We start from the raw sequence: 9,638 nt of genomic DNA, 5'->3' as shown, positions 1-9,638 counted from the left end.
AAATCAAGCCAATCGTAACTTGGTGTGCGGGTTTTTCCCGCGCTTGGCGCAAGTCGCATGTTTTTGGTTCGAGTTAGTTTCTGAATGGTTCAGATCCCCAGCACTATCAAACTCCTCTAACGTCGTGTTTTCCAAGCGCCACTAAAAACGCAGCATTGACCTCGGTCATTTACACTTTCTCACTCGGACGAGCATGAAGAACACGTCATAAGCCCCGGGGAAGGAGCGGTGGGGTGGAGGGGGATGGGGTCACACATGAAAGAGACGGGGATGCTCATCGTCTCGCTTAGGGGTGTAAATTTCGGGTTTTAGTCTCGCTCAGGGTTTTCCAGGCAGAACACCAACATTTTTAGCCATCAAGGTTCCGTTTATGGTTGCACATTTATTCTAGTCTTAGTGTTTTGATATCTTTTAGAGGTCCAAAGAAAGCTTTAGCCACGCGCAGATTGGTCTCCATTTTAGGAGTTTAATTCCAATTTTCTGACGAGCATTCCCGTCTGTTTCCGCATATGGGACAGGGGCGTAGCCAGCTTTTTGAGGAGTTGTAGGCCTGTTAGGGCCGCTTTTTTGTGGAGAGGAAGTTTATTTTTGGATCAAGACTCTCCAAAAACGGGGGGTGGGGGGGTTGTATAATATTTTTCATATGAAGGCCTCCGATGATGTAATAGGGCGACGGTAACCTCAAAATGGGCCCTGGGGGGGACATGCCCCCCAGAAATTGAAATGCAGTTGCTCGAAAATGTAGTTTCCAGCAAAAAAAGTGCTGTTGATGATTATTTTTATCGACCGGCGCACGTATTTTTGCACAAACATTTTTTTTCAGTACAATGCTATAAGGAAATCTAACAGACGTCAGTAAAAGACCAATAGGCATCGGTAGACTGCCGGTGACCGGCTTTTATTGAAATCCCTGCTGAGCTTTCTCCTTCTTTTCTGCTGATGTTATGTGTATTTAACAGCACCTAAGTGGAACATTTCTAGGGGGAATAGCGCCAGTTTTCACTCATTCCAAAATACACTCTTGTCTTTTACGGCGCATGCCATTGTGCCGTTGTCTGTCATCTTGCCAGTCTGCTCCATGCACTTGCTAATGAGCCTTGATCTCTCGCGAGAGTAGTTGTGAAATATATATGAGCCTCTCTCTGGGTACCCACGGTCTTTGTTTTCTTCGCAATTTTTTGCATCTTCGTTTTTTTTAAAGCAGATCTTTGGTTACGGATTGAAACGGTTGAACGTTTCTCAGTGTATCGAGTGACACTTTGTTCTGGTGTTCAATTGTCGGGTCACTCTTCGCTCGTCTCGTTTTCTCTGCTCTTCGCGTCTCTCCCCATAGAGAGGCTTTTTTGCTTGTCCTTATAAATTGCTTTCATATCTTGAGAGTTCATGCATTTCGTTGATTCGTCATCACACATTTTGAAATACGGGTTGGTTGAAAATTTGTAGGCCCGGGCCTACGGGCCTATAGGCTGGCTACGCCCCTGTGGGATACCCCCCTCCCCCGGGGTTATAAGGCAAACGGCAGAACGGGTCGTCGTTGGGTGACGTCAGGAAATTTCGTTCGCGCCAAATTGAGTGAGTTTTTCCTGGGTACTAGCCTGCCGGTGGCCGGGTGGCTGGGGGATCTGTTCCGGCGCCCACCCGTGCAAACCTGGTTGAAGTTCAAGGCAGATGTACTGTAATACCGGTTCAACACTGAACGCTTCGATGCACTGTGTCTACTACTGAATCACGGAGCGATCAGTGTTAAATTTATCGCTGTGACACTAAACAAAGCCATTTTCAATGCACGACGGAAGCCAGTTTGCTGCGAGATGCTAAATGAAATAGACTAGTGTTGTGAAGTGTCTTCCTTCGTTAAACTTCTAGAGGTATGTATGGGATAAGTGGGTTTAAGGTACTACAAGTTAAAGCTTTTGCCATCACGCTATGCCAGTGGGGTCTGTTGCGAAATCACCTACGGGTATCTCGTGATTTAGCGGATCATCTGAAAGCTGGTGATTTTAACGAGAGGCGTTCAGTAACTTTTGAAATTTGTCCTCTCATGTAGTAGTTTTTTTCTATTATTTCCTGGTTCGACGATGTTAATTTGCAGTTAAGGTCTGAACCGGGCGGTAGGACAGGTATTAAGCTATTGTTACACGATTGCAAATCTACTGCGTTGCCTTACAGCTTTGACCTTTCCCCCCTTCAAATTTTCAGTGAATTATTTGGTGCAAAGCAAAGGTGTATTTATCAAAGCTGTCAAGCCTTTTTTGTCGTTAGTCAGAACTGAAAACCCGCGACAGATCCAGCAAACGGAGTTGAACTGGAGCCCTTTTCTTCTTTGCAAGTTGTTAATAATTCATCGTTTGGACAAGTTCCTTTTCGCGATCCCACAGGAAACTCCTACCCCCTATCTAAGTTGTGTAAAACTGACTTGCAAGCCAAGCCTTTGAGATACATAAATGCGCGAAAAGTGATCTTTTCGTGGTGCAGTAAGGGGAGAAAACTGCGCAGTTTATTATTTTTTGCAGTTCTGGCCTCTCGAGCATTTGTTTAGCTAGCCTGTCTTGCACTGGTTGGTACTAGCTCACACAAGGCCGCAGAAATAAATTAGCCACCGGATCATAAAAGAACACTTTTCCTTTTTAATTTCAAAACTGTATAGAGTAAGAATCAGTTTTAGGACACACAGAAATGTTTATTGAAAAAATACCAAAGACTGGCTTGTTGAAAAACCGTGTAGGCGAAGCTAATGATTAAATTCAAAAGGCTTGATTTTATAGCGTCACTGTTTTAATCAATGATCCGAACGATTTCTGCGTTTACATATACGAGGAAATTCTTCACTATTTCAGAATCCCTAATTTTTGAGGCCCGCCTAAATAACTTGTTAAAGTCAGTTGAGGCGGTTGGCTAAGACTGATGCCTGGTTATCTGGTATGGACGCCGAATTTGTCGCATTTGCAACGTTGTTTGATCACTAAGCTTTTAAAGTAGCTAGCTATCGCCAATGCATAAACTTTACTTCAAGCAGAGTTCTGCAGCAAGATCGCTGTCGTGTCCGATAGCTTCCCTGACCATTTTTACCGGTAAGAGAAAGCTCAGTTTATTTTGAGTTAATAGGATTTCGCTCCAATGGTTCGCACGGGCTGCGTGATTATCCACGTGTATTGTGTTAGCATATCGATGGATACACGGGTACCCTGAAGCCTGATAAACTCATTCATGGTCCAAAGCACAATCCGTTCCGAAATCAGGTCAGGTTTTCATAAAAATGATATCATGACAACTCCGTAGCTGTTCGCTGAAATCAGATTTTCTTGCAGTGACAAACATTGTAGCTTGTATCTTTGATTTCTAGGCCGGATATATTTTTTGTAATGGTACTCAATTATTAAATTCCCAGCCCGAAACACGAAAGAGGACCTCTGCGGAGGAGCTACCGTTAGTCTAGGGGTTTAATTGGGAGATGTAAACTCCACTGGGTTCCGCAGTTTCGTTAGTTCTTGTGAAAGCCTCAGAGGAAATTTTACATTGTCTAAAAATGGTTCTGTTCGGCTGAATTTCAAACTGTTCAGTGAAAATACGTGCGGGTATTCAGATAACTGAATATATTTTAGCAAAACGCTGATACGAAATGAACCCATGCAAAGAGCGCGAAGAGACTGTCACGGTTGCATTTCAGTCGGGTAACTGAATCGTTTCGTCGGGTGTGGTTGAAGTTCTCTGCTCAAATTACAAAAAAATGTTCCTATCTAAAGCCTGAAATGCCAGTCCAATGAACAATACCACTTGAAATTCCCGGCACCTGGCTCTGCTCAACAAGGGTTTCCCGGGATTTTGTAAATTTCATCTGTGCGACAAAAAGAAAACAGAATCGAACCAATTCAATTTCGCACAACAGGGAGTGAGACAGTATAAACATGTTTTTAGTCGCGACACACAGAAATTAGCTTTTAAGGTCTGGCTATTGGGACACAATTCCGGAGCATTAGTTGTCTCCCTCTTGTAAAAGACCATGCAAGACCTGCTTCGCTGCCGGTGTTCGTTTACAAAAGTTTTACAGGATGAAAACTGAGAAACCCTGATCGCATGTAATATTCATGAGTCCTTTCTTCAGAGCACCAAGTTCGGGGGCAGTTTCTACTCGAGGTACGGTTTCCTTCCAGGTCTAACGATTTTTCTGCTAAAGACACTTACAGAAAAAGACATCTTGATGACCATGCGAGCGCAGGGTGCTGCGTACTGCAGCTGAAATCGACCAGGTGGGTTTTCATTGTTTGCGCGCGAGTCCAGTAGATCAGCGATAGGCCAAACTTGCAAATTACATCTTTGTCATCATTACTAAATTATCCTATTTACAGCTTGCATCGTTTTAATTTAAGCCGTTCCCTTGGGCAACAGCTTTCCGTTTCTAGGCCTGATTAAAAAAGCGAGAATGTGACGTATAAAGATATACTTAGCAAAAGAATTTATTTTTGCGTGATTAATTTACTTTCAGTGAGTGGGCTCGATCCGCATTTAAATGGCTTCCGGAAATTAAAGGGGGTTGAAAATGAGTTCTATTCCTGGCGTTAGTTTCAAAGAAAACTAAACTAGAGAGTGCGCTTTTTGCCGTTCCTTTGAACGTGAAAAGAGGTTTTTCCACGTGCAAGAGGCTCTTCGCGTTTTAATTCCTGTTAACTTGCATTAAAATTATTAAATCAGCAATTTACTGACCGGCTGTTCTTTAGCACCGTGCACGTGCTTCGATTTCACGCGTTTCCTGACGAATTTGCATCGCAAGGCGGTAAACAATGGTCGTGTGGGCAAATTTGTTCCATTAATCGATTGTTCTGTAAGCGAAGGCAGCTTTGAAATCTCCCGAGAGTTTATTTATTTCCGTCCTTTTGTCTGCGCAAAAGCAGTCAAATAGGACAACAGGTGTCCCGGGCGAACCATTATCGCAAAACAAAATACGCATTCCAAACAAGCTAGTCTCCTAGGACTACATACTAGTTATGCAACGCTTTCGAGTGGTATACTATGGAATATCCCACGATCACTTGTATTTTCTCGGTATACACACGAGCCTTTAGGCGAGTGTGTATGCCAAGAAAATACAAGTGACAAGTGGGATATTCCATAGTATACCACGAGAAAGTGTTGTGTAACTATTTTATACCATGCCATAGAAAATACGCTTACTAAATTTCGTCGAGAATACAATTCGCGCGCATGATGGGAAGGTTGGGTTGAATACCGTCGAATATACAACGGCTTTCCTGTATTCTGATTGGCTGTATTTTCTATGGCATGGTATAAAAAACAGTACAAAACTCGAAACAATCTTCTGTTGGCTTGGAAGATCTAGTTTTATTTTGAACAGTCTGTATGGTCGATTCCGGAAGGAAGTTGTAGAAGAAAACCAATTCGAAATTTTCAAAACATTTCAAGCGTTTCTCGGCAACGAAATTCCGGCAAACTTTTCAATATTCAAATTGATCACGAGGAACTAAAGGCATTCCATTTAAGTATGAGCCCATTCGCTAAGAGTAGACATCCAAAAAAAAGCCCCTAAATTCCCCTCTGGAATTTCATTTGGACTTCCGTATAGGGTCAATGTGCACTTTCAGCACTTTCGTACATGGAAGCGTCATACGAGCTAGCGCCGATCACGCCATCCATATTTAGGCCAATGTGCTGCTATTAATAATATTTGCGCCCCGGAAAAGTTGGCTTCGATTCAGCATTCAAGTTTCTTGCCTTAGCAGCACCAAGGCAACGTCCACGCAAGTTGTGACCAGTTGTGTCCTTGCAATTTTTTTTTTCGTGCTCGATTAATATGCGGGTACCAGAAATAGTTGCTATAGTACATGGCGGGTTAAAAACACTAGCACTGTATATTGCGCGTTAATTGGATGTTTTGGAATGCCTTCGAAGGATTCGACTTGACCTGCAAGATATGTTCTAGAACTCGTGATCGAAAATAAACGCTGATGTAATTGCATCACGAAGCGGAACATTTTGAGTAAAGGATCGATCCTTATTTGGGGGCAAATATTTGATATGGTATTCCTGTTGCTACGGAGCTCAAATACAATACAAGCAAGCATGTTTTCGTGTTGCAGGGCTCATTAAAGATTTTTCATACCATAGCGATCTGTTGAATTCGTGACTTGAGCTGAGGGTGTTTAAAATTTTTGCAAAAAGCCTGTAGCCAAGTGGCGCTACTGAAATACATGTCTGCACGCTTGCATGTCTCAGGGGTCAAACTTCTCGGCGTGTGTCATATTACGTATTGGCTTTCGAATGTGCTGGGGAAATGGGATGACGTATCAAAGACTTCCGTTCATTTCTACGAACAAGTGACCCTGAAAGTGAAAGCTCAGCCCTTTAGTTTGCAGGCAAAAACTCAAGTTTCCGCAAAAAATAATTGCCGTCGTCGCTTTGTGAGCTAGAATCCGGCTGCATTCCGACAAATTTTCGTTCGCAGCGCGCTTCGTCCATGCAATGTTTACCTGAAGTGGATAATTTGAATGACAGTTATTAAGAGCGGAGGTCAATGGACGTTGCATTAGAGTTTTCCGATTTAGCGGAAAATTCACTTAAATAGAACACATTTTTCCGCCTATTGAAAATCTTATTAAATTCACTTAGTTAACCCATTAAAAGTACATTAATCTGCTGGCTTGTTTTCTCTGTTTTAATATCCCTCAGGAAAGTGAGATTCTACGGTAGTCTAAAATGTCAAAAGCTATCCCAGAAGAAAATTATGTTGCCGTCAAGTTTGGGATTGGGTTCAACAGTTTTTTCGGGACCAAACCGAAAATTTCCCTTCATCGGATTGACATAAAAGTTACACTAGTTATTGCTCTAGAATTGAAGTTTTGATGATGTGTATTTCTTACTCACTAAATCGATATTACCGTAATAACGGTAAACAGAAAACTCGAAATCAGGAAATCTTAAATTTTGCGCGATCCACGTTTCGTTATAGAGAGCTATGGTGCATTGCCAATAAAATATGTAAGAATTTTAAAAAAATCTTTTTTTATTTCGAATAAAATGCACAAAAATTTTTCCAACCATTAACCATGGGCACGCTACGCCACTCGCGGCCACATTTCTCAACAGCCTGCACAATCATCATTCTCAATAGGTGTGTATCGATGATTTGACATTTTACGCTTTGGTAACTTTTTCTTCCGCGCGTGTTGTCCACTACTCGAGGGCAGTGTAATATCACCATGCAGTGCAGCTCTCAAAAAAGTATTGCCCTCGTCAAATGGCATATCTTAAGGCAGTCAGTCCACATGACATGGCCACAGTTTCGAAAGAAAGAAGAATTAGTTCTGAAACAAAAGGCAAGATAGAAAACAAGATACGTGTGATGTTCGCCTGTTGTACTCGCTCCTAAGGTGCGACAAAAAAAGGTGATATGTTATGTTTACCCGTGGAATTTTTATGTGCAAATGAAAAGAAAACAATAGAACAAAAATATACCGCCTCATTTTCAACTCCCAAATTTCTATTTATTTGGTGGCAAAAAGCAAGTTGCATAACCTTAGAGAAGTGTGAAGTTCCACAAATGGCAACTGTTTGGATGGAAAATAAGTTGTGAAAAAGTTATGCTGCGAAAACTTTCATGTTCGTTAACGTTTGGGGTTTACTCTGGTGTAAGAACTTGTAAAATGTTTCTTTGTTTTGGGGGTTATTGTTTTCCTGCTTTTTATTGTTTCGAGGTTCTTTGTTGTCTTGGTCGTTCTTTGTTTTACGTTACTTGTGAGTTTCACAGGTTTCACAAGCTTTTACGTATGCGATAAAAAAGCCGCCTCCTTTCAGTAACTATTTTTTTACACCATGGATACTTTGCACCTAAAAACATTTTTCTTCAGTTGTCTCAGAAAATATACTGCTGTTTTCAATATATTTTTCTGGGAAAACTGTGATACGTAAATATTGTATCTTGATTTTCAAGCAGTTTAAAAAGAGTATAGTTTGCATTCCACCACGAGACATTGTATTTACTGCAAGGATTGCTAATTTAATCTACTCGTAAACAATGAATAACAACTGAAATTTCATTGTAAAAATTGAAACAAACGGCACTTTGGATCTAATTAGCTATAACAGGCGGAAAAAGTCGTTCCATTTCCGTTTAATCGGAAAACTCTATTTGGCGCGGAACCGCATTGTTTATATTTTTAGTGAAGCCACACACGTGAATCTCGACCTCTTACTTGATGTCCTTGGGATATGTAAGGAGAAGGAGTCAATCAGAATTTATTCTTTTACATAAAAAACTCCTTTAAGGAGAACAACCTAATAAATATAAAAACTACTAGAAAAAACTAAACTAAACAGGGAGCCTTAAGGGAGGTATCATGTAACTATTGCAAAAATAGAAAAGATTTTTTTCAAGCAATGCTATAAAAAGATTTTAATTCTAACTTCTTATTGCCAGTAAAATATGAAGTTGAAGATGTCATTTCTTTTGATGCTAGCAAAGCACTGGGGCCTTACAGTATTTCAGTGAAATGCTTAATATTAAAAAGCTTTGGGTTATCCAATCTTATTTATTTAATTGTTCTTTTTCTAATTGGAGTTATTCCTTTATACAAAGTGGTAGTCTAAGGCCTATTTTATCTTTTTTCTATGGAAAAAATGTAAGAGAATTGATTTTCTTGATCGAGAAACTGATATTAGTACACTCCACTGCCCAGGCTACTCTCAACAAAGATGGAATCTTTTTATTTTTGGACTAAGTAAAGCCTTCGTAAGTAGATCAAAATCGTATATATGTCCGTGTGTATGGTCAGTCAAATAAAGGCAGAATTTCTCTAAAATTACTCAAAAAAAATTTGTACCAACTTGCCCTCTAAAATATTAATGATTTTGTAAATCTTACATTTTGATTTTATCTTTTGCAGTGACTCTAATCTTTTTATTCTGTAATTACAGCATCTTGAGTGCAATCGGGAACTCGGTGAATTATACATGGCTTTGTGAAAAATTCTCTTAATATAAAAATTTTGTAATTTCCTTAAAAATTAATACTCTATAATAAATAAATATAAAAAATAAAAATAAAAGTGTTAAGTATCTGGTTCTCATAACTGTCATCTTAACTGGAAAGAAATATTCAAAAATTTCAAAAAAATATCTAGAGGTATTGGCATTCTTTGTAAAATTAGGCATTATGTTGATATCAAAATCTTAGTTCATACCTGCCATTATTTTCCTTTTTTTTCATACTGCTGTATAGTCTGGGGTAACACCTATGATCATATATTAAACACTTGAAAGAATGCAAAAAAAGCAATCCGTCTACTTTTCTGATTTTGATGCCATATAGTCCTTTGTTTTCTCAACTCAAACTTCTAAAACTTCAAGATCATCAACTTCAAACCCTTTACTTCATCACCATTCTTCCATAATACCTAAGGTTTTTACTACTTTTTTATTAAAACTTCTGATAGCTAATGTTAAAGCTTTGCTCTAGGTCAACTTTTTATGTTCCAAAATTCAATAATATGGCAAATTCAATATAAGATACAACGGACCTATATTTGGAATGAATTGATGAGAGATTTAAGATTCTATCTCCTTATTCATTTAAAAGAGAATATCATTGCATTTCTTAATTTCTATTAAGTTTTTCAACTAATAATTTA

Source organism: Oculina patagonica, chromosome 13 (assembly GCF_052425735.1).
Source record: "Oculina patagonica isolate OP01 chromosome 13, crgOcupat, whole genome shotgun sequence".
In the NCBI taxonomy this organism is placed as follows: Eukaryota; Metazoa; Cnidaria; class Anthozoa; order Scleractinia; family Oculinidae; genus Oculina; species Oculina patagonica.
This window is presented reverse-complemented; position numbering follows the sequence as displayed.